Below are 23,124 nucleotides of genomic sequence, written 5' to 3'. Positions count from 1 at the left end.
TAGATGTTAGCCAGGCTGACTCAGCTAGGGTTGCTTCTGCCTTTTTTTATTTACTAAAAGAACAATTCTTTCTGGTGTTTAACTTGCTTGTCCTCAGCACTCAACAGTTAATGGTCTCAGTATCTGTGTGCTGCCATATAGCTCTGTCTCTTCTAACTTGTGTTGTCCTTCCTTTCCTTCCTTCCCCTCCCCCAAATCTATTATAATCCTAATTCCCTCTGACATGAACACCTCCCAGGAAGAATGACACAATCTCAAACAGCAAGTGTCCAATACTATCACCAGAAGATATCAAATAGGAAAAAAAACCCCTTGAGCTAGTTGAACAACAGTGTTTGCTCTGCACATGGCTTAAGTTTTGAGGCCTTTTTGTATTTATCCCTAGGTTTTCTCAGTGACTTATTTTGCATGCAAAAATATAAGAGGAGCAAGTATTAAAAGCAAAACCAAACCAAACTTCTCGAGTTTGAGGTTCTCTGAAATGTCTTAAGTATTTGATCTGGTACAAGGACCTGGTGTGCTGATGCTGTTGCTGTAAGATTTGGGGTTTTATTGGTTTGTTCTTTACATAGGTATTCTTGCTGTTGTCACCAGAAGCAATGTGGGTTGCTTTTTGTGGTTAGTGATGATAGTCAAAACTGAGCTGTGTGGAGTTTGCACAGACCTTGGTACAGAAGGACCTTTCTTCCATCATTTGGCAGCTGGTCCATACAGCTGTATGATCCATACAGGTGTAAGAGAACTTTACTTTTGAAGAGCTGGGATTGGCCTAGCCTGAAATAGCTGGACAAGAGTGTCAGTAGTCTTGGGACTATTGACTTGCCATTTGAGTGTGCAGGTGGTCACTTTGGAATTAGTGTGGTGACCTATTTTCTTTTTATTCCTTGTATTCCGGAAAATGGGAGAAGACTCCTGGCTTCAATGTTTTTCTCCTCTCGCTTCTAAGATTTTTTTTTTTTTTTAAAGTAAAGTTACATGAGATGGTCATGATAATAAACTTTGTGTGTTTTGTCACCTAACTATTGGAAGGCTGCTTCAAAACTCAGTAATGGGTACTTTGGGACTATTTGCAATTCTTTGTTAAAGCAGTTTGTCAGTGGCAGTTGCCAACATTATTTTTCATGTTGGGTAGCAATTTTTTCTTTTTAATGTTTGTTTCCCCTTATCTTGATTGTTTCTAGAGAGTAATAGTATAATTTTGCTAAACCAGATAAACCAGACTCTCTCTTGTTTGGGTGAGATTTCTTGTTCACCTTATCATACTAAAATGCTATAATTGCCTTCTTCATATATTAGTCTTTTTAGCATGCATTGGCCAGACTTCTATGAAGTATTCCAGGGAAGGTTTTAGTGGGACTTCATGAAGGTTTTTTAATGTTCTGGTGGGTGTATCTTGCTGGTAAACCTTAGGGATCCTGTTTCCCTTCCATAGTCCTCTCAAGGTTTCCTTTTATCTTCATAAACTACACAACTTGCAACAAAAGATATTACTGCTGAAGTATGTTACTTTAAGGGGAAGAGAAGTTGTAGGTGAAATGCAGCTTTTGTAAGTATCACTTTTGCCCACAGTCTTTGGGCCTCCAATAGTTTGGGTCCCACTGGCATGATGTTGGTTATACTTGTGCAGAGAGTATCCAAGGAGCTCAAAGATACCCTCACAACATGTAAGTAAGGAAGAAGAGTGCAAAATGAAATGGTGTGTGCTAAAAAGATTCTTGTGAGGTTATGGCTAAGACCTGCCTTGAAATATGCAGTCCCATTTGCTTAGCCATTCATAGGCTTCCTGCTGTTGAGCTTTCACTGCTGACTTTTGTAGTAATCTCAAGGACAATAATTGTGCAGGTTTTGCCAGCCCTCTGCAGTTAAGTTTGCTTGTTTGGAGTAAATGAATATAATGTTGGATATGTTTATAAAATATGAGCTGGAGAGAGCATAAAAACTACAAATCAAGATAGTTTTGTTATACTTGATCCAGAAGATAAGGCTCTAGTAATTCAGTGTGGGAAACTGTTTAAGGAGATTAATTTTATTTTTTTTTTTAAAGCAGAGGAATATCTGTACATAAGGCTTGGGATTGTTCTGGTAAAATGGGACTTGAGGAATTTGCATTTGAAGTTGATATTGCAAAGAGTGACTTTCTCTCCACTGGTGTTGTCCAGTTTTGCAAAATAAAGAAGTGTCTTCTTTTATAATTGCCATGTTCTAAAGAGGACTTGCAGCTAACAGTGGACCTGGACAAAGGCTGATTCTCTTTAGAGGCATTAGCATGAAAAATAGCTGAAGTGTTCCTACTAATTTTTATCTGTCTTTCATGAGCGTAGTCCTTTCAACACCACTTCTACTCCTGTGCTAAATCAGAAAAAACTGCTGGGGTTGTGCCCACGGCAGCTGGACATTGACAGAATTTCCATGATTTTTAATTGAACTAATCTAATCTGCCAGTAATCCTGACTGTGTTTAAAAAACCCCAAAACATGCTGTAAGCAAAAATACTAAGATTTATACCTCTGTAGACATCATTCAAAACATCCAGTGTCACCCACAAAGCTGAAGAATTATTGCCTTGTGCACTGTGACTGGCCTGTTTGTTCCCTGGAATAGGGTGATGAGTAGTCACTGTCCCATGATGACTCTTGGTGGGACTCGGAGAGCTCCTGGATACCCCACATCAGCTCATAAAGGGAAAGGATTTGCAAATGAGTGCTCTTATCCTTTACAGGAGTAGCAGTATGTGTAGGTGTCCCTGGCATCTTCACTTGGCAATGGCAAACCTGGTACTCTTGTTTCTTGACACAGATATCATGGAAATTTGCCCCTTTCTCTCTGCTTCTTCAGTTTAGACCTTACCATTGCTACCCTTACCATTTGAAATTACTTTGGTGGTAGATGTTGCATATGAAATTTGGGATCAGAGATTTTTTCAGATGGAGTTGATAGATGTGTTTGTGTGTATATTGATAAGTATTTACATGCACCTACCTGCAGAATTGATAGGTGAATAGCTGGGCAGGGTGAGAGTGGTAGATAGCAAGTGTGGGATCAGAAAACTGGGTAAACAGAAGTATAAAATAAACAGAACAAGCTTTTGGTGCAAGAAACTGAGAGTTTTTACCTACAGATTTCTTTAACATTTCTGTATAGTTTTGGGCCTTTGCTGTATTGGGGGGAAATGAACCTTATTTAAAAGCATTTATGAACACTTCTCTTCCTGTAAATCATGATCACGCTATGATATTATGGTCTGCAATTAAAAATCTATAAACTAACCATCAGTTAGGCATAGATTGTACTTGTATATTTGGGGTGCTGAGATAAATTGTGTGCAACTGATTTGATCCAGTTTTAAGCCCCACCTTGTGTCTCCTGGGAGAGTATGTAAAGAAGGTATTGCATAGTGTAGTCCACATTATGAAGTAGTGCCAGTTGTTATTCTCTTGTCTTACCTTTTTAATTAAGAATAAATAATTCCATTTTCAAGTATGAACTAGTCTCCATAATTTGAAAGTATTTTTTGCATGGTCTCATCAAATCATATCTAGTATATATATATCTTACATCTAACTAAAGTAGTTAAGGCATAAAATCTTTGTGACTCTAGCTCAATGAAACAGATGTTCCAGGTTTAAGAACGGACATTTTTTAGGGACACAAGACATTCTGAATTTCGCAGGTGATTTGAAAACTACTATGTGATTTTTATGGGAATAGTAGAATGCAGAGGAGAGAGCAAAATCACTAGGGCTTTCTTAACCTTGTGTGCCTAGAAACAAGAGAAATAATTCAGCTACTTTAGTGTTTATGTTATTGTTATGCTGGAGAATGCAGACTGGCCTCATTTGAGCTTTTTCAAAAGTGCAAAACATGTTCATATCTCACCCTGTGTAAATACAGACTCTATGAACTCCACAGTTTAGGAAAAAAGAATGGCTTGAGATGGTCTGCAGGTACAACAAAGTCCCCATTCTGATCATTGTAGTTCAAAAGCAGTTAGCACTACTGCTTTTTATGCAGTATTTGTATTCTGTTTCCAGAGGCCAGAGATGATTGCCCTAGATTCGGATAAATAAATTGAAGTGTTTTTCTGCAACTGCCTGAGTAGCTAAGAAATCTGCTAACTGATGTTATACTTGCTATATTATATATTATTGATGTTCTACTTCATTGTTGTCTGTCAGCATGCTGGGAAGAACTGCTGGTGTTTTGTATATAGGACCTGACTTTAACATCTACTGAAGATGCTCTGAGAGTAGGAAGTGGGGAAAGCAGCTTCCTGCTTTGTTTGAGGGAGTTAAGTGGTGAGGCTTTTTTTTTGTGTGGGTGGGGCAGTGGGGAGGTGTTATTTATTTAATTAATATAGACCTTGGTACTGAATGTGCTTCAAGTTCATGTCGGTTCCTCCTAGTGTTATATCACAACTAGGAAAAATTGCCACATTTTTCTTTGTATGAATACAGTAACAGAACTGGTCAGTGTTCTGTAGTTTTTAGCACTTTTTAAAAAAGAGAATGTATTTTGAGCCTTAACAGTCTGTTAAGGAAAGAAATATTCTACATAGGATGTTGATTTCTTTATCATTCCCTAATTTCAAGCACTTGAACCCTTCTAGATGCTGATCTTCAAAAGCTGATTGAATACAAAAGGATTGTTTTGGTTTGAGATACTTTCAAAAATAGGAAATTGCCTAAAGCAGTTTGAAGGTGTGATATAATCCTGTTCTTTGGGTCTAATTTATTTAGTTTCAGGCTCATTTTTAGTTTAGCTGTGCTTGCAATTTAGTTTAGAGTTTAGTTTCTAAAGCTATTTATCATTTTTTGCATTTTCTCAGTTGCTGCTATAGCAGTGGTGGCCAGAGGTCAGAGTTTAAAGCTTCTTGCCTACACTGCACACTCATGGAAGTTCTCACTTTTCCCGTGTCAAACTTTCTTAATGTAGGTGGTGGTGAGCAGTGGTGCTCAGATGGATGCAGACACTCCTGACACACTCTTTTACTATTGCAGGCAGCAGTGCATTTGAGGAGAAGAGGATGGTTGTTGCTTTTCATAAGGGTCTGCTGTTTTCTTTTCCTAGTGCATAGGAAATAAGAAAGCACACAGGTGATGATAAATTCTAGAGGACATAATATTAGGCAAGCTGGAGTCTTACTAATTTCTTCTCTTGGAAATACTTGTGTTAAAAATGCAAATTTTTAAATACTACACAGACTTTGACTCTCTTTTAGCTATTTTCCTGGTGGAAGCAACATTTCTTTAAGGTAGTCTGAATTGCTTACAACCTCTCATGCTAAGAGGAAAGAGCTGTAATTTCCTGGTCCTCTTCAGATCACTTGCAGAGACAGTATTTCTCTGCTGCAGTTTCTTAAAAAGCAGCAGAGAAGTACTTTCTGATTGCTAGTCCAGATTAATAGCTGATGTAATAGAAGATTGTTAAGGTCACTTTTTGGAGAGCCCAAACGATTTGGTTCTGTACTACAGCTAAAGAAACACTCTGAAACAACAGTCAGAAAATAGCAGGGGTAAAGCAGCAATCAGAGGGCATTTGCCCCTTGGAAAGGTATAACTCCATCACTGGTTTCTGAAGGCATGGGTTCCTTGTCTTTTGGCACTTGTAATGGCAATTTTTCTAAAGAGAATTATCTGAGAAACAGAAAAGGTCTTAGGCTTAGTTGGAAAAAATCCATTTTACTGTGGTAAAACTACAGTCTGAGTTTTACAGTACTGCTAATACTTTGAAATGAGACTCCAAAAGATAAAAAGTTGTGATAAAGATTCAAAGAACAGGCAGGGTTTGCAGCCCTGGTCAGTGGATATGATTTGGGATTCACTTACTTGGTCCCTTTTCATGCTAAGTAAGAAAAAGATAATACAAATAATTAATTTTTAAGTTTGAGTTATCGTGGTCAAATTCTTGCACATTTAGTATGAAGCCCTCAAATATGTCTTGGAAATCCTTCTTCACTACAAATATTCAGCTGAACTTTGTCAGTTGGTAAATGGAGAACTGTTTCTAATTTTTGGAAGAAGAAATTATTGAACCAGTAAAGCACATGTATTTTTCAGGTGCTGGTGGGTTGGCTGTATTCTGAAGTTTTGTAAGGATTGAGACATGCAGTTTTTTCTTCTTGTCCCATGAATCCCTTTAGGTGATCTTGATATGCCCTTTGAGTGTTATCTCATTTCTATATCAGTTATGTAAAAGCTGAACTCATATTAAGTTTGTGCCAATGATCTATGCACCTTCCAATTCCAATGTTTGTGTTTAATGAAGTTCTCCCTGCTCAAGCCCCCTGAAGGTTTGGTTTTTGCATTATTGTGTCTCTCCAAAACCCATGGTTTTTGTGGTTCCTCACAGTTAATTGATCAGCACCTACCCAGCCTTTCTGGTTGTGTGGATTATGCAGTGGAAAAAAGTTCCTGTCCAGTAAGGAGATAGTTGGTGAAATTGAGAGAATATTGCAGGAGTACTGTGTTCTTGACAGTATTTAGTAACACTCAGTTCATCATGTACCATTTTTAGTTTGTGGTGTTGATTATTGTTATACACTATCAATATACTTGCAACTTTTACAGGAAGCAAAAGAACCAAGTTGTTACTAAAAATCTTCTGTTGATACACACTGTGCCAAGCTTCAGTAAGGAAATTGGGTATATTTGGGTTTAAGGAGCCTGGGAAACACATTCTGCCTTTTTATTCTTACAATATCCAATTTTGAGGTAATTAGCTTAAAAGTGGCTTCCATAATATTCAGGTGCTTTCAGGCTCTTCTTTTTGCTAGTTCTGATGTAAGTCACCAGTATCACTTGGGAGGACAGCAAGCCCTATGAAGAAAAGGTTGGGAGAACAAGGGGATTGGTCAGCCACTGGAAATCTTTCAGCCTTCTAGTATTGTTTCCCCATGCTGTAATGTTAAAAAAAAAAAAAGTGTAATTGGTCTGCAACAGGAAAGTCTTGTATATAGTCAATATGTTGTATAATAAATCTAGTTTATAGTTAACAGTGTTGTTTTCTTCCTTCTACCTCCTGAGGGTATGAGGGATGGTGTAAGTTGACAAGAGGACCAGAGCTCACCAGGGGTGGTGTGTTATCTTAGGAGTGCTTGTGACAGCAGATTACTTAGTTCTAGAAAATGCTGAAGTTATGGGTTAGCCACAGGTTTGGGTGACCACAGAACCTTTGTGTAAATGTTTGCCCCTAAACTTCAAGCTTTTTCTTGTAATTTTTCAAGTGATGTAATAAAAATTGATATAGTTCATCTCTGCCTTTATTTTACTTGTGTAAAAGCAAATAATGTGTTGAAGCCTGGTTAGGGTTTGTAGCATGGAACCACCACTTGTACCAGATGGCTAAACTATTAGTAATTTTTTTTTTTTTAAAGTATCATCTTATTAAATCTATTGAGCCAGTAATTGTAAAGAAGGCTCTAGTTTAGTGTCTTGTATGTATCTTCTTTAATGATTTCCAGCAACATTAGTGTTAATTCCCATCCCTGAAGTTTTTGGAAGTGACCTGCTGTGCCACCTCTCCTATGCTTAGCAGTGTGTGCTGAATTGGAGCATCTTAATTGCTGCTCAAGAGCTAAAAGTTGAGTTTCATCTTGCATAGTAGCCAACATTATAGTAGCTACTCTGTGAATATAATATAACAGCTTTAAAATAATGCTCTGTGAACACCTCTTCCCCCCTCCCAAAAAAAGTTTATGTAAGTTACATCTGCTGTTACTTGATCAGATTTGAAGTTGGCTGGAATTTTAGTTGCGTTTTCCAATGCAGGTTGTTAGAGGAGTTCTGAATTCTTTTAAATGTGAAAACTTAGAGGTGGCATCAGTTTTCTGTGTACTATCTTTTGAACCTGATAATAGCAAAGCTCTTGGATTTTCAACTTCATGATGTTTCTTTTTTTTCCTAACTTTTCATAAATCTTCTGTAGGGGTGAACCCCAAACACTGAAACTGCACCTGTGTGATACCTTTGACTTCAAATCTGATAAAGTTAGTTACATTTTAACTTGTCAGCTGCCCTTAGGAAATGAAGCCAAATGACCCAGCAATATGCTGTAGCTACTGTAAGCTTCACTGGCATCTGTTGGAGACTTTTGACCTTTTTGCTGCCTTTACTGATACTTTCTTTTTCCTGTAGTCAATCTGATCAGATTGATTCTGTAGAATGCCTCGGATTGTATTCAAATACAACTGTAGTTGTTCTTGAAGCTCTGAATAGCAGCTACAGTGTAAAATTCATTATTGCTCAGTATGTACAGAAATACTTGAGTACATTGTATGGGTTTTTGTGAGCTTCCTATCCTCTGGCCTCTTTCCAAACAGTACTAGATGAACAGACAGTACCTTCCTAAAGCTTGGACAATTAAGTCAGTTTTCAGTTTAACTTTATTTCCTACCTTAAGCAGATGGGCTATTGGGTGGTAGTGTGGTGGGGAGGGGAGATTGAATCTGGTGTGGTGAACAAGGAATATGTGTTTGTCTTTGTTCCAAAGGCAGCCAGCAGGGAAGCCTCTAAACAGAATGGATTATGTACCTGTGCATGTATGTTTTGCTTGAGGTACTGAGCTGAAATGTCAGGATATGGTAGGGTGGATTTCTGTCTGGGTATGGAGGGTAATAAGGCATAGGTTTGATTGGGTTAAAGTGCTGTTTCCAGTGATTGTATCTGGGAAGGAGTTAAAGGACAGCTGATCCACTCTCTTTCAAACTGGGGTGATTGTAAGATTTGGTATGACCTGATTTAAACTATTGCTTACCTATAATAAAAAAACCCAAAACAAAATAGCAAAAGAGAAAAAAGGGAATAGTACAGTTTATTGATGTAGACAAGATGAAAGTTGATACATTTCTGCTGTGCAGAAAACTATGTTAACTTACACATCACTTTTACCCTTTCAGACAATTAGGGTATTTGCACTGCACTGTCAAATGCAAAGACTGTGGAAAAAGGTTAACATTTTTATTAAATGATTGAAAATTTTAACAGGTAAAATTCACAGAATTTTGTCTGTCTTTAAATGCTTCCCTTTGTAATTGGTCAAGTCTTTAAAGCACTTGACTTGCTTTTTCAAAGAATTACGTAATACTTTCCCAACTTATATATAAACATCAGGTTGCCTCCTCTTTGCAAGTTTATCTTATTTTCTTGCTTGTCTCATAGTCCCACTTTTAAGCTCTCTTACATCTTAAAATCTTCAGGATGTGGCTTTTTACTTTTAGATTGCACTTATATGGGTCTCTCTTTTGTATTTTTGGAAACACTAATTAAGAAGTGGAACAAATTGTACATAGAAGAATTGATGATGATTGAATAGTTCACATATCCTTAAAGGAAACTACTACATTTGTGCCGCATCGGAGCACTGAAAATCATGTTGAATGTACAGGACTTTTTACAAATTTTTCCTGGAAAATTTTCATGGTATGGAATTCTAAAATTCCTGGAATTTTTCAAGCTATAAATTTTAAAAAGAAAAAAAAAAAATTCCCCATATAAACTAGGTGCTCTGGAGTGGTGGACTGCTACTGCATGATGAGACTTGAATTGTTAAAAGCAGTTGAAAGTGCTTGATCTGCCTTCAGGGTAAAATTAAAAATACTAAAGTGCTTTATTTTACTGTAATTTGGCACTATAGAAGCAGAAAAAGAAACTGCTACTTAGGCAAGTTGTGGCAAGTATGTCAGCTGCATACAAACTTCTATTGTGAAGGAATCTCCAGAAGTTCTCAAGGCTTTGTTACAAAGACCCATCTGAAATATTGTTTTGTTTCTTTTTCTGACCACATCCTCCTGATGAGCAGATGGGAAAAAAAACCCCAAAAAATCAGAGGAGAAACTAATAAAAGGACTAGTATGAAAAAATTGATTCAGAGTTACTTGCATTTTAGAGTGGTTATATATGATTAATAAAACTGTAACTAAAGTGCAATTAAAACCTTCCATGAGGAATGGATGCATGCAGAATATGCTGAGCGTGGGAAACCAGATGTTATTTTGGTGTCAGTTTTAATTTTTCTCATTCATGGGGAAAAAAATCATTAAGAATAATTAGCTTATGAGCAGGACAGCAGTTTTAAAGACAAATGTAACAAATAATTTTTATCGTTTTTAACTTTTCAGTGATAAATTCAGAATTCTAAAGCATTGGGAAATTCTTGACATCTCTTAAGTGTCTAAGGTTTGTTTCTTTTTTTTTTTCTGTTTTATTTTTCAGAGTTCTGTACTTCATTTGTCTGTACTGTGTTTGGAGATCTTTCTCCAGATTTTGGCTACATACCAGCCGACTCAAAGCTGTTTACATCTTTGTCTACTCTTACATCAAAGCACAACGTTGGACTCCGGGGAAAATGTCTTGATGGATCCATCCTAAGTGTGGTAGCTCTCATCAGTGGTTAACAATGGCTTCTAAGTGGTAAGGTCTTTCTTGCAGTAGTGTCATAAATAGTTTTTAATGTATCTTTTTCTGTTTTGCTTGGCTATACTGTGCTGTTAACACATCCTGAGCTGCTACTTCAGATATCAGTTGTCTGACTAGAAGACTGTCTGTACTGTGCTAAATCCGACAAGAACATTTGTTTTATTACAGTGTAGTAACTGATCATGGTCAGAAGTGAATGTCTAAGGAGGTCAAGAACAGGGCAAATAGCCTCCCAGTCATCTGCATCTTGGGGACTTCTGAAGCCAGATGTAGTTTCTCTGCATTTAGTAATTCTCGAATTGCACATTAAGTATTTTTTTAATGTAATTTCTGTATGTTCAACAGTTCTCTCAGGTTTTCTTTCACGATCCTGAGTGCTCCATGGATTGGTGGGAGCAGAGCCCTCCCTCTGGGATGTGCGGGGCGTCTGCGCTCTGCCCCCGTGCGGGGGAAGCCGGGTACTGCAGTTCACTGGCAAGGGCAGCCGCGGAGGCGTGGGACGCTTTGGGATGGCAGGGACCTCTAGTTCCTTACTCACTCATTCCTAGGTCACTGCCATGTCTAGGTGCTCTTTTCCTTGCTGTTTTGCACGTAAGGTTTTTACCAATAGGAAATAGATATGCACTGATCTCAAGTACAGGGTAACTACTGTCACTTAAAGCACTTATGAGCTGAAATGAGTATGGGTACACCCAACCAACATCTAAACTGTCCTTGAAAAATAATATAACACTACTTTTGTAGTCAAGTAGTAAAACAGATAGACCATGCTTTCTTTTGGCCTTTGAGAACAGCAGGCACATTGCTGTGACAAGACTAAAATATTGAAGTACTGTTGTTGATATGCTATTTGCTGTGTGGACTTTCCTATTCAAGACAATTTTATTATTTATTTATTCTATAGTACTTTGTAGAATGTAATAGAATATTTTATGGTCTGTTATTAATTGTCATTAACAATTAGAATATTGTAAGTTCTATAATATTCCCTCATAGCTCTCACTTTCCTTTATTTTGTATTCTATATATTCTGTGATGGAGAAGTACACAAAAGATTAGAATTTGACTGCATGATAAGATCTGCCTTTGGAACATCTCCAGTATATCATGTACCCATGTTTGCTTCTGCTGCTGTTTTTCATTTTTAGTTATATATTATGCTGACTTGCTTAACTGTCCTTTGTTAGAATTTGATACCATAATTATTTTTGTACTGATGTATTCTTTCTCTCAATGTATAATAAATTTGTTGCTGCAGAATTTTACCTTAAACACTTTATCTTGCTGTTATTCAAGGAAGGCAAGTACATATTTTAACATTAGAGTAGGAACTCCAAATCAGTCTTTTAAATGAAACAGAAAAATGGAGGCAGAGGGTTTGAGAACATCAGTATAATTTTTTAATGTAAGTTTTTCTTCTGTTCATGCTTATCCTAATTAGGACAACTTTTAGCTTTATCTAATTTTAAAAGTTTTTAATGCTTATGTATGTTTGCACATTTCTATATGTTTATATAGAAAATATGCTTCAATTACAAACTTCAGGTGTTCAAGTTTGAATTGTGTAGTTTTTTTTTTTTTTATTGGGAACAAGGCTGTCCATTACTGATCTAGTTTTTGGAAGACTTTTCAGTAATTACAGTGCTTTTTATACTTGCAGCAAGATGTTTAAAAAGCAATCAGGTTTTAATCAAATCAGATTTAAACCAAATATTCTTAGCACTAGGTCCACAGCTTTTGTATCTCTTGCTTCTGTATTAAAAACCTTCTGTGTTTTGTATAGACAATAAACATGTTGTGTTTTTTGGTTTGTTTTTCACTTTAGTGAGAATTGATCTTTCAGGGTCTATTCTCCTCTTGGAGAATACAGAGAGAGTTTTATTCAAGTGTTTTCCTTTAAAAATACATATGATAAGGAAAAATAATGTAGATGAAAAAATGTGCCAGTTGTCATTCTTCTTTGGTGTTGCTAATTTACTCCCTGGAATCAATTTCCCGATCAACCTTGTTTCTCAGGGCTTTGTCCAGTCAGGTCTTGAAAAGCTCACCTAACTTCTCTGCTAAATTGTATGGAGCACCAGTTAGGCTGAAAAAGCTAACTACAGCTCTTTCTGTAAAAGCAACTCCTGATTAGTATTCAAAATAATTAATGTTAATACTTGACAAGCATTTTTGCAAGTGTAGCACCTAAGTTTAGTTATTTTCTTTTACAGAATAATTAATAAAGGACCATCATGGGGAGAAAAATGTATTTAATGTATTTTATCTTTTTTAAAAAAAGGCTTTCTTTTTCTTCCTTTTTTTTTATTATTCTCCTTAAATAATCATTTAAGATTAAAGCAGTACTTGTTACTATCTTGTTACTCTGCTCAGCAGTTTCGTTAGTTCTGTCAATATAAATTCTAAAGTGGATATTGGCAAAATAAATAGAAAATTTGAGTTGTTTTTTTTTATCACACAGCTGCTATTAAGATATAGTTCAGAGGGCCTCAGTGACTTTTGGTAAGGCTTTTTGTGGGCTTTCCCCCTTGTCTCCTGCTTCATTTGAATGTTTGTTCTCTCTCTGTTGCCTGACTAGAGAGACATGTTTCTGCTGCAGAGCTTTGTAGACCATACCTAATTGTAGTGACAAATGACTTGCAGAATGCCATGCCTTGTGTTGTTCAAATAATGTGGAACATCTGAGGCATGTCTACCAAACAGACCCCAGAAGATGGAAATGCTAATAGGGACACAGAAGAGCTGCTTAATCTGTGAAGTGGGAAAGTATCTCTCAGACCAGAGGGGAAAAAAAAAACTGTTGAACCTGTCTGGTAGGACTTACTTTCCCTAGGATTTTGGGGACTTTTTGCTTTGTATGTTTGAGTTTTCTTTTTAGGCGGCATTCAACATTCATAAATTTTGTTTTCAACATTTTGTAAAGCTTTTTATTTTACAACTTATTTTCTGGCATGAAGAACAGCTATTTGTCTTGATAATGAACCATACATTTTAGTTAGATTTTTTTTTTCTTTTGACCACATTTAAAAAATGTAATCTGTTTGTATATTGAGCATAATATACAAGGCACTACCTTAAGGTATTTTAACACCTAAAATGAAATACATTTGGCCTTCAAAGGGGCTAGACCTGTGGTGTCTTTCTTTCAGCAGTCTCATTATGCATCAGCAGGAAGATGAAGAACTCTGTATGCTAACTAATTTTGCCCTTGCTTAAAATTGCACTATTACAGCCTTTTTTAATATGCATATATACACACATATACAGCTATCTGTATCCATATATATGTTCAACCCTTATTTTTAATGCTTTTTTTGGTCAGGCAGCTGTTATATATTGGGGTGGAGATGCTGCTGTTCTCCATTTGCAGCCAGCAACTGTTTGCTTGAAAGTAATTCCCTTAGAGAGGGGCTTAATTTAAAAGTAATAGTAACTTCTACATTAAGGTGTAGGGTAATTGTACAAGTTACAGTAAAGACTCTATATTACAGTTTGAATCTATATGTATAGAAATCTTTAGGCAACTGGAAAATGCTTATTCCTTGGTTAATAGCTAATGAAAACACTGTATGTCTTTAAACAAGGCAAGTATGTCCAAGATAAGACAATGATTTAATTTTTTTCCCAGAGATTTGGGTAAAGCACAAGTGATGCAACTACTTCTGATACCTCCTGTGTAGCTGCAGAGCTTTCCTGTGGAAGCTCTGAGTTACCTACCCTTGTGCCCTGCTCATCAGGGCTTTATGCATCTTGCCTCACTTGGCCCAGGGCAGTTTCCATGTACAGTGCACCACTGGTCATAAAGTTCTTATCTCTGCTATGCCAAGCTCCTCCTCAGTAATGCTCTGGCTCAGAAATTCATAATGAAGTGAAGCAAGCCTCACTTCTGATGCAGAGCTGTTGCTTTGGGCCACTCATTAAAGAATATAATGATTCAGTCTAAAACATGCAGCAGAGTTAAGGAATAACAGGGTTTTGTGAGGAAAGGAACCTTCTCCCTTTCAGATGTACTTAGCCTCTATTCTTCATTTTAGCCGCATTTCATTGGCTCTTCTGTGTAAATGATGAAAGCTAATCCCAGCATGGACAAAATGACAGTTGTCGCACCTCTTTTACATTTCCTTAAGGAGGAAGTGATTCCAGTTTGTGAAAATTTTTGGAAAATAATCTTCCTGTCTTTCACTATTACAATTGCCAGTCTTTTAGTATTAAAAGTCACAAGTGAAGAAAGCCCTCGGGTGTTCTTTAGTCTTTCTATTCTCATCAAATGACTTGAGAATCACCTTTTTTTTTCTTTAAATGAAGGAATTTTTACATTCCTTGGTGATCATGTTCAGCCAGGTCCTTAAATTTCAATTTCTTTTCTCTCCTAGAATTATTCTATTCTAGCAGTGCATTTAGCGACTGTGTTTAGGTATTTGCTAATAATTAAAAATTGTTTGGTTTCAAACTTAGTTGTTTTTTTTTTCTCCCCTTCTTACTAGAGACATTTTTGAACTTTAATTCAGTATCTTTGTTGGACCCCTGTTTGACCCAAGTATGTTTCCAAATAGGAAATTAGATTTCATCTAACAGTGACAGTTGGAATTTTGTCTCCTGTGCTCAAAGTCCTGAAACTAAAACTTCGCTAAACCTAAACTATATCTATTCTCTTTTCTTTATAGAAATTCTAAAAGTGCAAATTCTCTGCGTCGTTTCTTGTTCCCTTTTAAACATGAATGACATTTTGCAATTGTTTATGTATTTAAATTTACAATTCTGTGGTGGCCATAGGCCCATGTGGAATTCTACTGGTAGCATCCTCTACAGTATATGGTGTTTTGGTTGGAGTTACTGATTTTTTTTTTTTTTTTTCCCTTCTTAAGACAGGAGAGAATCGTTTATTAATTAGAAAACAGAACAAAACCCATGAAAAAGCTTCTCACTTTCATCAAGGGATACAACATTCCATAGCATTCTATGCTTGCTATAGAAAAAAACTTTACTCTTTCTGAGGGATACAAAATTTACATGGAAGAATTGCTTGAAATTATTTGCAAGTATTCATGTGATATATTGCTATGGTAATACTCAGTCATGTACTATCTGATAAGGAAGTTCCTTAAGTATCTCATTTTCTCCCTGCCTTGATTTTAATATAAGGAGGGGAAGGCATCTTTCTCAGGTCAGGAGTGAATTTGTTTTCCTTTGATGCCGCCAATCTTTCTATAAGCCACAAATGTTGAAGGCTTCAGCCCTGTGTACTGTGGTACAGCTACATTTAGGATAGGATTGGGGCTGTTTTCTATTCAAATCTAATTGCACAGTTCTGGCAGCAGCATTTATTCTTTCTGGGTATGTTCAGATTATCAAGTGGATATACATTCAAGTTATTAGGTAAAAAGAAGGGGCAAAGACATTTGTATTGCACAAGAATTTGAGTCCTCTTGCTTTACACTGAAGGAAGTCTTTCATTTATGATTAAATAGGTATACTATTAAAAATCTAAACTTGAGTATTTTCAATTGAGGAATCTTGTAACACTTTAGAGATTATTATTTCTGTCTTTGACATAGAAAAGGAGGGAGAAGGTTTGAATTTTTATACCAACATGTATGTGGGCAAACAGACAATAACTTTTTAAAATAATACTCCATTAGGAGGATAGATAAAATAGTTTTAACTACCTCTAGCTAAGAGTAACTTTCTGAAGTCTCACAGACAGCACTTGTCTGTGAGAAATAATTTGTTCATCAAATTGTTTTAGCTACTGTTGCATAAATGGTTTACAAATACCGAACTAACTTAAGAAAATGAAGTACTTATTTATTCTGTGACTATTTTAATATTAATCCAGAAATCTTGATCTCTATTGAGACATCCTTCTTTTGACATGGTGGTTTTGTTATGAGAAAGAGATGACATTATGAAATTCTATATAAGAGGACTATATATTATGTGAGATATATAAATCCACTGCTTCTCAACTAGTCTAATAATATAATTGATGTAATGTAATATATAATTAATATAGTATAACTACATTTCACACCATATGTAGTGTTTCAGAGTTGTAGTAGTATGGTCTGTATAACAGAGCCTAAATTAGTAGAGCCTTGAGCATGTCCATCCACATGAATGGACTTGGGAATGTAGCTACCCAGGTGGGTTGGGTTTTCTTTCAAGCAGGTTGAATACTAGTTTCTAGTTTCTATTTCACCATGTAGATTACACTTCCTGTGTAAGGTTTCAAGAACCCAGTTAATTTTGGAGAAGAACCAAAATAGATGGTACAAGTGAATGCTATGTAAATCAAGACAAAACCTGTATTTAATGTATACATTGGGAGCTTTTTCATTGGTATTGCAAATGGAGGTTATCCTATGAACTCATTAAGTGTGTTTTTGGTTCTTTTTTATTTATTTTTTTTTTTTAAAGTAATAGAAGCTATGGAGAAAAGTCACAGTGGAAAAAAAGGATAATGGTAGTTCCCCCCAGGTCAGTAGCAATTTAAACATGCCTGCCTCATATAAAATTTTAAGCAATAAACTGCAGTTTGATTAGGCTTGGTAAAGGAAGTGATATGAGTGTGCTGTGTGTAATTTTGGGATTGGAATGAAGGTTATTTTGAGCAGTGGAATATTCCCTTGCCATTTGACTTTTATGTTTTCAATATAATTTTAAAAGTTGGCCATTCAAACATGAGGAAATTCTACAGATGTGTACTTTTATGTAGTGCTAGAGAAACTCTTAACAGAGACTATAACAATGGTTGTAAAAATCATCAACTAAATAGCCCAAATATTTGTTTTAAGAAATACATATTAACTCACTGTTCTTGAGTAATTCTGGAAATATATGTGTGCTAGGTCTCTGGTTATTGCTTACTGTCTATGTTCTGGCTGTTCTATGCATTAACAATTGGCAGCTCTTGTTTTTCTGTAAAGCACTTAAAAAGTCATTTCTTTAGAGATCTAATTTCACAGCAGTGCTGCCATTGTTGTTCTGGCAATGAACCTTTGGTTTTAAAGTGTTGCTTATTTTAATGTCCTTTATATACAGATATGAACCTCAAGATTGTTATCATTCACTTTCATTATTTTATTTGAAAAAAAAAATCTGGCCATTTCTATTGTTGTGGGATTGTGTAACGATGTCTTCTCTTGCTCTTTCTCCTTGTGTGGAAATGGGTATGGTTCAGTTATGTACTGCTGCAGGTTCTTATTTGAAGAAAAATCTGCCAGTGGAAGAAATTCATAGGTTTGGATGATCTTGTGTGCTATATCAGTGCTTGGAACAAGCAAGAGGTTAGCAACAGGAAGCCCTGATCATTATCCTGACTGGGGATTGTAGAAGCTGTGGGGTAGACAATACCTTGATCTTCTCAGGAACTCCTAATGAGTTCAGGAAAGCATTGTATTCTTGCATGCGACCTCAAGATAAGAACACTTAAAACTTCATACATAAATGGTAAAAATCTGGGGACTTTTCTATTAAGCAGAATAATATGGTGTTCAGTCAATGAACATGACAGTTTTATGTTAAATTGCTAATGGATACATTTTGACAGATTTTTTTTTTTTCCATACTAATGCTAGATAATCAAAGCCAAACTCTGAAACTTCCTCCTCAAATCATTCCCGGAAATTTGCAAACTTCCAAAGAAAAAGCCTCACAACTTGCACCAAAAGGATCTCCAGCCCCCATATAAAGCAAATAAATGCAACCTAAGTGATTGAAAGAAAAGTGAAACTGTTCCAGAAACTGACTGTTGTTTGTTTCTTTCATTTCTCGGAAATAGCTAGGTGTGTCTAAGAAAAGCATGGGGATAACTGAAACTATTTATGTTTTTATGTTGAAAAAAGCAGTAAACCAAAACTATAGAAAGGTTAAATGGCTTAATTTTTAAGTATTTTGTATGCAAAACAATAGCTGCAACAAGTTTGCACTGATATGGAGAGAATTTATTGCAAAATTGTACATTGATTTGTCCCTGGTTGCATTTTTCTTGTGAAATTACATTAGTTCAATGGAACCAAGGAAACCATTAATGCCAAGTAGCTTAGGAATTAACTGTGAAGTTGAGTGTAAATTATATGAAGGATGGCCTCTTAAATTTATTTTTGAAGTTTGAAATGGACATAGAAGGTTGATTCCTTTAAATATGTTAGGTCCTTACAAGTGGTTAATGCAAACTGCCAAATGATGAGATGACTCCACATATGACAAATACACTTTTTCTGTGTGTGTTTTTCTAGGCTATGTTCTTTGTTGACAGCTAAGTGACAGTTGTAGTTCTAAAGCAAAAAGACTTGCCATTTAAAAAAGCAGCAGTATATACAGAGGGTTTCTCTTCCCACCTATGCAGGCTTTTGTGTGAAAGTGAGTGTCCTATTATTTGCCTAGCAGGTATAATATGAATGTCCAGTTCCAACTACTTCTCATGAGTTTAATGCAGGTATGTTATTTATACCTGCAGGCTAGATGGTTCGATTTCTTACTCTACTGCTTTATTCTGCTTTCAGTTGTGTATCTCTCATCTGAAACCTTTCTGCTAAGAGTAGATTGTTTTAATTGGGATAAGACAAACTATTAAAAATAGTCTTACAAATTTGTCTTCTAAGCATCGGGAAGAAACTTCCTGTACGTGGGTTTTTCTCTGAAGTGTTTGGGTGTTCTTGCACATTACTCCTATTAGCAGATTTGCTTCCACATGAAACAGACGTTAGGTTGAAATGAGGAAGTTGGTGAAAATAGTCATGTTTATCTGGTGGACACTAATGCTGTGTTCAGTAGGTTTTATATCCCATGTTCAGTATGGGACACATTGTTAACACCCTTAATCTCAAGGAATATTAACATTTCTTGAACAGCTGCAAACAGAGAGGGATCACTTTGCATCCCTTGGCCCACTCACTCTTTCAAACGGCAAAACTTGTGCCCTTTATTATACTGCTGGGTCTTCCCTGTTGAAACTCCTTTGGTGATGCCTCCAGTACCAGTGTCCCAACAGGAAGTGTAGTTTTGCTTTGTAGGTTTTTGTTTTGGTGGGGTATTGGGGGTTTTTTGCAGGGGAATGTTGGTGGGGTTTTTTGATTTGGTTTTGTTTTTTTTCTTTGGTGTGCTGTTCTGTCCAGTTAATATTTTCCTGTTGCTGAAAAGCTGGAAGAAAGCACAGGATCTGTGTACCAATAGATGTGCCCACTGCATAACAGTGTTTACCTAAAGGGGACATCATAGAAATGTTTAGGTTGGAAAACATCTTTAAACCACCAAGGTTTGCAGCATGAACTTCCACTTTGCTGGCACTGGAATGCCTCCAGCTGCATCCTCTGCCAGCGTGGTTGTGCCAATGGCCGGATTACCAGCATGGCTGTTGGGGAATGTGTTCCTCCCATGTGTCTCGGTGTGCAGCTCCAGGCTGAGCTCTTCAGAGCCAGGAGCCCCAGGCAGACAGCGTGAGCTGCCGGACCTGTGGTGCCAGCCAGGAGACCAGACACTCAGACACAGCTGCCAGGGACTCAGCTGGAAGACCCCAGACTTGCCTAGGCTGGGAGGGTATAAACGCCCAGGGGTTCATTTGCTCAGGGTCCCTCCTCAGAGGCACCGCTCCAGCTGTTATTTTGTGATTTAATTATTGCACCGTGATTTGTCTTAAGGATCTGGATGTCTGAAAGTGCTGTGGGAAGCCTGGGATAGAGCCTACGGGAAACCTCGTCGGATTGTGTGTGGAGTGTGCAGCTGCGAAGGGGCCTTAATCCCAGCTCAGGTGGTGCCAGCGTGGCTGGCAGGCAGAGCGGCTCCCGGATGGGCGGGCGGGGAGTTTCCTTAACACGGCTGTGTTTTGGAGCTCATGTTCCCACCGTGTTAAGCAAGCTCCACTGAACTTGTTGCCTACTGCGGGCTTCTCTTTCCTGTACCAGGGTGGTGTGTGCGGCACCGACGGGTCAAAACCAGCCCGCGGTGAGTGGCGGGCCGGCAGCTCGGGCCCGGGCCGGGCCGCGGGGGGGCGCTGGAGAGCGGCGCTGCTCCTCTGCAATCGCTCGCACCTCGGGAGCTCTCTTGCCGTCTTGCGCGTTAAATATAAAGAAACTTTTAAATACAAAAGAAACCTTTGCACCTTCTCCCACAGCAGGTAGGGCTGGGCTGGCGTTTCTCTGGCACGGTGGCGTAGTTCTAGAAACATGTCGCGTTACAAAGCTGCGGGTTTGCAATGCGCACGTTTGCTCAGGAAAAGACCTGTCAAATGGTGTATTGCTGGTGGTAGGCTATGGGGCCCCTAGGTGGTTTTCCAAAATTGTACTTCCCACGGTTTTCCCTGGTTTATAATTGTCTTTTATTATTGCTAATTGTAGAAATTCTCTGCGCATGTAAATGAAAGTCACTTGCAAGTAGTTCTCTCTCACATGGATCTTTGTTTCATTGACTGTTTTGTTTTTTCAGTGTTTCTCATTCTTAGGATGTTCCTCCATCAGCAGGTTCACCTGCTTTAATGTAATTCCCATGTACATGGCTTTCTATGCGCCCCTACCAAATAGCTTGGCAATTTGTGTTCTGAAAGGTCTAATCCGAAAAGACAGTGCTCTGAGAGGAGCTGTTGTGCTGTGATCATTCACTGGGTCTCCCACTATTATACTTGTGCTAGCTTCATGATCTATTTGTAATCCCTTCTGATGCAGAATTCTGCTAATGTGGATTCCTGTTAGTGGGAGGTGCAGACGTTATCTTGCACAGCTTGTGATACAAATATCAAGAACTGTGTCACGGGAGGCCTGAATGAGTTCAGCAAGCACTTCAGTACAAAATCAGAGTAATCCTTTGAGTGTAACAGAAGTGGAATACACATGAAAAGGCATCAAAGGACTTGCTAGAAAGTATATAACAGTTATAGGATGAAGTCTTCTAATTTTTTTTTAAATTTTATTTTTGTATTTAGAGACTCCAGAATAAGAAAGTGTTAAAATTTATTGAATAAGGCTTTTTGCTGCCTGTTTTGGTTTTGTTTAAAGATGAATTTAGGCTTAACAATTGTAAGACTTCTGATGTGTTTTACACTGGCAGATAATCTGTAAAACTTGCTCAGGTTGTATAGAACCCCCAATTGTACATTGTACTGTTTAAGAAGATTGATGTGAGGGAGGAGAGTATGTGAAATGATACGAAGGCAAAATCATAAGCCTTGTATCTTGCCTTCATTTTTTATAAAATGTTGTTTTCATAGAATGTAATGAAGTATGGAAGTCCTGGAGTTAACCTCTAGGTATCCATATGCATATATTAATATATGTGTATGTATCCCCAGCTATCTTCTGTAGAAAACTTAATACTCTTTTCTTAGGAGTCAAAAGCCACCCCGAAGGAAAAATCAATCTAAAAATCTTTTTGATAGATCTGTTTTAATTTATTAGCTTATCAGGTTTAATCTTGAAATATGATCATGTGTATGGAGGGTGGGTTTTATTGCTTGTGTTTTGTGTGTCATATTACTTGAAAGGCTGTTGTTTTCTAATTTTAGAAAAAGTATAGTTTCAACACCTTATTGTTTTTTAAATTCATGAGTAACTCGTATATGCAGAATGCTGTGTAAAATGTCACACCTTGTGCACTTAATGTAAATGGTGCACTGGGTACTTGCACTACACATGTTGACTCCACCCTAAGTCCACACATAATAAAACCTCCATAGTGTTGTTGAGAGCACTTTGATATCTAGTTTGAGCCTATCAGAGGGTGTTTAAGATGGGTACAAAGTGAAATATCTGCTTGCCCCATCTGCAAACTGCAGTTTGGCAGGTGGATGGTTGGAAGCATTCTCAGTCTTACGGAAGCATCTGAATTTCTCTCTTCCCAAATGCTAGGAACTGCAAAGTAGGTTTATGGCAAGATTTCAAGGGCAAAAAAAAAAAAGATTTCTATAGAAAGTAATGCTAATACAAGTAAATGATGGCTTGAGCTTGTAATGACTCATGATCTGTTGTAATGATAAATTGTCTTTGTGCTGTCTTTATTATTGTTCTGAAGATGCATAATGCACTTTTCTTTAATTTTTTTTTGTATTGCGGAAAAAGACTGTGAATGAAATCATTATAGGAAGAATTTTCTGCTTGATCTCCCTGCAGGAAGTGGTTTTCTTGCAATATGTGTCTCATGATAAGGTCAGAATTTTGTATTTATTTATAAGGAAAATTGTATAGATGTTTATATTCATTTACAAGAGGAATTTGGACTAAGATGGATATCTGGGGATTTTAATGCAGGATTGAATAGAAAAGACATTTTCAGTCTATGGAGAACTTCAAAAATGTCTTAGGTGGCAGCTTTAATGAACTTGTACCAACTTTTTCAAGTTGTGGCATTCTGAACCGCAGATGTGACAGTTGAGTAAGACTGACAACTTAATCCAGTTGAGCAGCCCCTTGTGAACATTTAACTGGATCTCTGAGACCTAAAACATGTTCTGCTGCGTATCTTTCATGGACTTTTTTAGTTTTTAAACAGTAGTGAATTTCAGATTAAATACCTTTTTTTGAGGAATGTATAGAAGTGTGCTATGCTTCATGTATAGTTTGGGTAATTGTGTTGCATGCGTTCAGCAATGTCTTAGACATCGTGCTGCCTCCATAAAAATAACAGAATCTTGCACACTTCCATTGAGATGCTTGGACTGAGTATTTAATGTTTTCTCTGAGCAGTGTGTACAGTCTTTGATGGTAAATGAGGTAGGAATATTGCC

The 23,124-nt window shown here is 37.1% G+C and overlaps 1 protein-coding gene across 3 annotated transcripts in view; it reads left to right on the top strand.

Annotated features, from left to right (window-relative positions):
• The window catches only part of FRYL (FRY like transcription coactivator), a 158,657-nt gene that overhangs the window by 3,178 nt on the left and 132,355 nt on the right, over positions 1-23,124 (top strand). For all 3 annotated transcript variants that reach the window (XM_079305556.1, XM_079305555.1, XM_079305557.1), the window contains exon 2: positions 10,209-10,406. The gene's annotated coding sequence lies outside the window, so the exon portion shown is untranslated. The remainder of the gene's footprint in view (positions 1-10,208; positions 10,407-23,124) is intronic.

The sequence above is a fragment of the Erithacus rubecula genome, assembly GCF_903797595.1.
Source record: "Erithacus rubecula genome assembly, chromosome: 5".
NCBI classification, from domain to species: domain Eukaryota; kingdom Metazoa; phylum Chordata; class Aves; order Passeriformes; family Muscicapidae; genus Erithacus; species Erithacus rubecula.
This window is presented reverse-complemented; position numbering and strand designations above follow the sequence as displayed.